Consider the following 8181-nt stretch of genomic DNA (forward strand, 5'->3'; position numbering starts at 1 on the left):
CTCATCGAATGTGCAGGTATAAATGAAGAATCATTGCACAAAATTTGAAGAAAATCGATTCACTAGTTTTTTCTCGGCAGATCAAAAGCTGCGAAAAAGTTGGATTTTTTTGAAATTTTAATCAAGTTGTCATTTGATGTTTAATAACTTCACAAGTTTTCATAATTATCCTCAAATAAAAATACTGACGTGCAGAAAATTGCTTGTGTAATGCCGTTTTCGTTTTTCTCCACTGGCGCGAGGCAAAACTGTCTCAGAATAAACAAACAGATTCATCACCCGGGACGATGCAAATATATGGTTGCTATAGTCAACCTTATGCTGACCCCCAACACTGACAAGTTTTACGGGTTGCAACCGCCTGCTTGAGGTTCAAATCTCGGGCAAAACTAGTGGACTTCTGAATTAATAAACGAACACAATAACAGCAGTTAGGGCAAAACTCGTGGATAACTAGGTTGCCACTGGCAATAAACGAAAACACTATAAGTAAAATCAAATGATGGTTTGCTTAGATTCCTACTAAAACTTATGAATTTTTGAATAAGTAAAGTGGATCACAGTTGATACACTGGGAACAAAAGGTACTTTTCATCTTGCTAAGTTTTTTATCAATAATCATGAAAATCATTCCGTTAAAAGCTTTTTCCCTTCAGGATAGGTATTTCATCTACTGAAATGACCACATGTCTCAAAATATTTGCAAAAGCTCTTGATTTTTTTTCGAAAAACGGCATGTTTTGTTTCTCTGGCGAAAAGTGTCATGGCCGCCATTGTTCAAGGCAAAAATGAAAAATACAAAAATTTCAATAGTTTTACTTTTGAGGGCTGGATATACCCAAGAAATATTTCACAAATTAGGATCGTTTAAGTTAGTGATCAATGAGGTGATGAAATTCTATGTATTTTTGTCGTTATTTCTTATTTTTCATTTGCACCCTCTGTGTTGTTATCTTCCCAATGGAGCATATATGATCCACCTTAAAACCAAAATTTATCAACAGGATCATGTAAATGGACTAAAATAATGTATCTTTTGTTCTAGAACTTTAGTTGTTAGTAGATATCTCTATTTTTAAAACGTGAAAAACCTCGTGGGAAGGAAAGGGTTAACCCACGATACACACGATGAATTTTATTTTATTTCATGGTATAATAGCCTTAACTTTTGATATGCAAGCTATGTCTTAAAAAATACTACCCTCACTTCTTTAACCTTGCAAAATTCGTTTTTGTATGTCTATTTTGAAGTAAGAATTTTTTCTACTGGAGTTTCGTGATAGGGATTCAAACTTTTTTTGGACCCCCACATATTTGTACATCGATGGATAGATTCATTCTTGAAAATCCAAATATTATAAAGATATCGCAATATGCGGGACTTATCAGAAGTTTTAAGTATTTTAAATAGAGATCTTTTTTCAGAACTTATTTTCATTCGGAATGAGCTACATTTAATCTGGTAAAACATTTTGACTTCATTTTTTAATTATGAAAAACTGTTAAGAATAAATAACCTACAAAACGCATTCAAAACGCGAACAGCTTTAGAGGGTTTAAACAGTTTTCGGCTGAATTCTCATAAATTCTCTATTAATAGAAAGCAAAATCCCTCTATCAGGCCCACATATACCTAAACGAGGCAGTAGTGCGCCGCACAAATCCGTACCTATTCTTAATTTTTTCATTGATTGATTACTTTTCTCCCAGGGCCCACAAAGGGGGGCTTATTCTGCGAGGCGAATGAAGTGACTCGGAGTCACATTAGTCGTAGTCACGTGACTCTAGTCGTGGTATTCCCAGAGTCACCTCACTTTAGGTGACTGGTTCATTCTCTCTAGCGATCGACAAGATGGCCGAGGTTTGTTTTGTTCATCGCAAGGAAATGAATTGATAATAGCTCCGTTCGATGGGACATATACGAAACTAATAGAGATTTGATTTGCTGTTTTTTTTAATTAACCGGAAAAGTACTTACCAAATATAAATTGAGCAGCATTGCTGTAAAACTAATCCAGTGTGTCTTGTTTGTTGTGTTATTTCTTATTTAATTGTGCATTTTAGGGATTAGAGTTTTTCTCTCAATCAAAAACCATGTGGTTCATCTATCATTTCTGCCATTTGCTATTGAACAAAACTATTATTCATTGTTCAAACTGTCAAAACATCAGGATTTGATAATACGAAAAAGGTAAAGTTAATCAAATTTAAATTTTTTGTTAATAAATCATTCAATTTATTTCAGAACGATCTGCTCTTCCGCAGTAATGATGGCACAAAATCGTGATAGCTGCCCACCTTTTAATCTGAGTTTCCTGGAACAGCAACATGAAAGGTTTCTTTCTCAAATTGACCAGTCGGGCAATCTGCAGTTGGACCAGGATGTGAGCGGAATTCCGGTGTTTCTATGGCCGTAAATAAAAACTAGTTTATTTAGAAATTAGTTGAGAATCGAGATGGCCGTATCATGTGATAAAAGCTCTATGAAAAATATGCCGGTCGCTGAGCTATTTTTGTGTCTTGGCTGGCTAACAAAATTTACGAATTCCTGAGGTTCAGTGCTCCAATCGAAGGTTTCTCTAAAGTAAGAAATATAATAAATTATAAAGTAGGTATCTAAATACAGGCTGGTAAACGGTGGATAATGTGCAACACGAGACCCCATAGTGGTCATATCACCTCTTATTCACAACTCCTATCTCTACCTCCCCGCGGTGCCGGCTGGGGTGCGAGTAACCTAAGCGGAGATCGGGTACCCAACCCCGGTGGATGCTTTGGTCGCATGCAGACTGAGAAGGTGGCCGCACGCGTCTGTTCCCCAGGTCAGGGGCGGCGTGCAACAACAACCGAGCGTCTGTTCTCCAGGTCAGGGGCGGCTCAAACACCGTCTGTCTTGTAGCAAGCGGCTGAATTTATGAAATGCGGCTCCCGCCAGCTATGTCCAAGATGGCAGCCCCATCGCGGGATAGGGACTTTAGGCTAACAACCTACTGCTCCCGATTTGAAATTGTTACGGAATCCGAAAGAAATGACCGACCTGGAACTTTGGCGACGACTTTTAGCATGAAAACACGGACACGAATTGGAACTTGGAATGTTTTAACCCTTGCCCAACAAGGCAAACTGGAACAACTTGCTAGAGAGGCTAGCCGCCTCAAGCTTGAAATTCTGGGACTGAGCGAAGTCCGTTGGCCTAATACTGGAGAACACAAGACACAATCCGGGCAAGTCCTGCTTTACTCTGGCATACGAGGAGAACATGCTACTCGGGAACGAGGAGTTGGTTTCCTGTTAAGCCCGCAGGCCTACGCGGCCCTCATTAGATGGGAACCGATAAACGAAAGAATAATCGTAGCCAGATTTAGAACACGGGTTAGAAACCTTACAATGGTCCAGTGTTATGCGCCAACTGACGTTGCCGACTTGCAGGAGAAAGAGCAGTTTTACAGTCAACTGAACAGCGTGGTTGAGAGAATTCCGAAGGGTGACATTCAAATCCATTTGGGCGACTTCAACGCAAAGATTGGCTCCGACAATCAGGACCTTGAGCGCATCATGGGGCGCCATGGCCTAGGACAGATGAGCGAAAACGGAGAGCTGTTTGTAGAATTTTGTGGCAACAACAACATGGTGATCGGTGGATCGCTCTTCCCCCATCGACCAGCACATAAGGTCACTTGGGTATCCCGAGATGGCCGAACAGAAAATCAAATTGACCACATCTGCATCAGCCGAAAATGGAGAAGGAGCCTTCTTGATGTCCGCAACAAGCGAAGCGCAGACATTGCATCTGACCATCACCTCGTCCTTGGCGAGATACGACTGAGAGTTGCACGTGTCCAACGGCGCGAGGAGAAAGTCGGGTGTCGTTACGACGTCCGCCGGTTGGAGAATCCAGAGGTGAAAAGGGCATACGTTGAACAGCTAGAATCCCGAGCCTCGGAGCTGCCGACAGACGGAACAGTCGAAGAACAGTGGTGTGGAATCAAGAATGCCTTTATCACGACGAGCCATGGTACTCTCGGTAAAGTTTGTGGAAGAAGGAGTGAATGGATGACGGATGAAACTTGGAGGATGGTCGATGATCGGAGAAAGGCGAAAGTCGGAATTGAGCAGGCATGTACCGGGTCAGCCAAAGCAGCCGCCCGCTTACGATATGCGGAGCTGGAAAAGGCAGTTAAACGAGCTTGTAGACGAGACAAGAGAGCCTGGACAAACTCCCTAGCCGAAGAGGGAGAAAAAGCCGCCGCCAATGGAGATATCCGATTACTTTATGACATTTCTCGCCGCCTCAGTGGTGCAAGGACTAATGCAAGAATGCCGCTAAAAGACCGAGCAGGTCAGTTATTGACCGATCGAACAGATCAGCTCAAACGATGGACTGAGCACTTCGAACAACTCTTCCGAGTCACGAATAGCGATGGCCAACAGAATCTGCAGCTCGAAGCGCCAACAGTAAGTCGCATAAATGGCGTCAACTCGGAAGCGCCTTCGCTGGCTGAAATAGAAGCGGCAATCAAAAACATGAAATCCAACAAAGCACCTGGGATCGATTGCATCCCTGCTGAAATGCTGAAAGCCGACCCTGCCCTATCAGCACAAATGTTGCACCGTCTTTTCGCTGACATCTGGGATACTGCAACATTCCCGGCCGACTGGATGCAGGGTATCCTCGTAAAGGTCCCGAAGAAAGGAGACCTGACAGAGTGCGGTAACTGGCGAGGCATAACGTTGATCTGTACAACCCTCAAAGTACTCTGCAAAGTGATTCTGAACAGGATCCAGGAGAAAATAGACGCCACACTCCGACGGCAACAAGCTGGATTCAGATCTCGACGATCATGTGTGGACCACATCACAACGCTCCGAATCATACTGGAACAAATCAACGAATTCCAGGACTCTCTTCTGCTGGTGTTCGTTGATTTCGAAAAAGCATTTGACCGACTTAACCATGAAAACATCTGGGCGGCTCTAAGGCGACGAGGGGTCCCAGAGAAACTAGTCCATCTCATCGAAGCACAGTATGAGGCATTTTCGTGCAAGGTCTTGCACGACGGTGTCTTGTCCGAACCAATCCCGGTAACTGCTGGAGTGAGACAAGGATGTATTCTATCACCGCTACTTTTTCTAATCGTAATGGATGAGATTCTGATTGGATCGATTGACTGTGCACCGAACCGAGGATTGCCGTGGAATCCTTCAACAATGGAGCAACTGAACGACCTTGACCTGGCTGACGATATTGTTTTGCTCGCCCAAACACAACCAGATATGCAGAGCAAACTCGACGACCTCACCGAAAGCTCCAAGGCAGCAGGTCTCAAAGTCAATGTCGGAAAGACCAAGTCGATGGAGATCAACACAGGAGATCCCTCCTGTTTCCTGGTAGCTGGGCAACAAGTTGAGAAAGTGGAGTGCTTCCAGTATCTTGGTAGCCAGATTACGCCTGATGGTGGTACCAGAAAAGACATCGAAACACGGATCAGAAAGGCCCGATTTGCGTTTGCGAGTCTCCGAAACATCTGGCGGTCACGCCAGATCTCTCTACGAACAAAAATCCGAATCTTCAACTCAAACGTCAAATCCGTATTGCTGTACGGGTGCGAAACTTGGTGCACATATGCGGTAACGACGCGAAAACTGCAAGTATTTGTAAACCGCTGCCTGCGGAATATCATCCGCGCTTGGTGGCCTGGCAACTGGATCTCGAATGAGGAACTACATCGCCGGTGTCATCAAAAGGCGCTAGAAATCGAGATTCGGGAACGTAAGTGGAGATGGATTGGGCACACGCTGCGAAGAGATGAAAACGAGATTTGCAGAGAGGCGCTAGATTGGAATCCAGAAGGTCATCGAAGAAGAGGCAGACCCAGAAATTCGTGGCGGCGAAGTCTAGCCGCTGAAATCCGAACTGTCGACGAGAATCTTGACTGGGACCAGGTGAAGACGCTGGCTCCGGATCGTCAACAGTGGAGGTCTTTTACCACGGCCCTATGCACCGGAGGATCGGCGCGGGATCATTAAGTAAGTAAGTAAAGTATCTAAATACAGTTTTCTTTTTTAATGTACTTCAGAAGTGGATGTAGTTTCTGGGGTCTTAAATCTACATATCGAAACTAAAATTTTCAAGTTTAGTGTGGGAAAATTGAAATGAAATTTCAGTCAATATAATTTCAACCATTAATAAGAAAACTTGTTCCAATTTTTGTAATTAGATCAAGGTTGATAATTTCCACTCAATTTCATTTCATCCTGACTGAAATTAACAATTAATTAATTAAACAATTCAATAAATAAAACAATTAAAAGTAGCGAAACAAAAGCCATCCACAGCTACAAGAAAGAAAAACATTTTTTGTTATACAATTAAATTCACACGATGCCATGGATTTCCTAAAATTTTCCTTGAGCAGCAGATTTTTCAACATTCGTCAATGCTCAGGCTCATATTTTCAACGGACCCTTCACACAGAATTGTTTAAAACTACATATAGGTGGAACTCGTATCAAAAGTAGTTCGGAAGACCTTAACCCTTTCCTTCCCATGGTAGCATAAGTGATCCACAACTTTGCACAGCTCGAATTTTAATTGGGCTCTTTGGATCAACACCATTTTCTCACCGAATGTGCAGGTATGAATGAAGAATCATTGCACAAAATTAAAAAAAAATCGATTCACTAGTTGTTGCTCGGCCTATCAAAAACTGCGCAAAAGTTGGATTTTTTTTTAAATTAAAATCAAGTCGTCATATGATGTTCAATAATTTCACAAGATTTCATAATTATCCTCAAATAAAAATATTGACGTGCAGAAAATTGCTTGTGTAAGCAAAATCATATGATGGTTTGCTTAGATTTCCACTAAAACGTATAAATTTGCAAATAAGTAAAGTGGATCACAGGGACACTGGGAACAAAACGTACTTTTCATCATGCTAAGTTTTTTTATCAATATTCATGAAAATCATTTCGCCAAAAGTTTTTTCTCTTCAGGATAGGTATTTCATCTTCTATAATGACCACATGTCTCGAAATATTAGCAAAAGCTTGTGTTTTTTTTTCGAAAAACGGCATGTTCAGTTTCTCTGAGGAAAAGTTTCATGGCGGCCATTGTTCAAGACACAACTATAATATTTAAAAAAATCAATGTTTTGACTTTTGAGGGCTTCATATACCTAAGAAATATTTCACAAAATAGGATAGTTTTAGTTTATGATCAATGAAGTGATGAAATTCTTAGTATTTTTGCCGATATATCTTATTTTTCATTTGCACCCTATGTGTTTTTATCTTCCCAATGGAGCATATATGATCCATCTCAAAACCCAAATTTATCAACTGGATCATGAAAGTAGGCTAAAATCGTGCATCTATCATTGTAGAACATTAGTTGATAATCAATATTTCTATTTTTAAGACGTGAAGTCCCTCGTGGGAAGGAAAGGGTTAATTGTATTTTATCAAAACTTTTTTCATCTAAAAACATTTATTTTTAAGTTTCTGTCAATAATATCATTACAATTTTGTCATATTGAAAAGTTTTCGTTTTTATTTCTTCCAAGTCACCTGCGGAATAGGTTACGACTTCAAAAGTCACTTGGCACCGACTTGAGTCACGCCATTCGCCTCTGAGAATACGGTGACAGAAAAAAAAAGTTCATTCAAGTCACCAAAAGTTCATTCAAGTCACGGCATTCGCCTGCTAGAATACCGTGACTATAAAAAGCCAAGTCACTTCACGTCACTCGCCTCGCAGAATAAGCCCCAGGGAATGCTCACTCGAATCACACAATTCTATCGCAAAACGACACTCGGATTTCAACTTGCTTGAAGACTCATCCAGCACCTTTTTGGTGGAAACTTTTCAAACCTATCGCTGGTCGCAGCCCGAAGCTTATTTTTGGCGAATTTCCATTTTCGCTACTGGAAACAGAAGGTACCTTCAATCCAGAAAAGCCGGTTAGGCAGCACTTAGATACCTGTCCCTCGGAGATAACTGGAGGATTTGTTTTTTTTTTTCGCGGAGCCGACGTTCATGTATGCTGCAGCGGGAAAATTATTGACGCAATTTGTAGCCCCACAAGTACCTCGGTACCTACTGTGATCTTGGCCGTCGGAATCTGTAAGCCTGGTATTGGAGAGAAAATCGTTGGCGTTGGCCATTGGCAGTTAATGGGA

This window comes from Uranotaenia lowii, chromosome 1, assembly GCF_029784155.1.
Source record: "Uranotaenia lowii strain MFRU-FL chromosome 1, ASM2978415v1, whole genome shotgun sequence".
NCBI lineage: Eukaryota > Metazoa > Arthropoda > Insecta > Diptera > Culicidae > Uranotaenia > Uranotaenia lowii.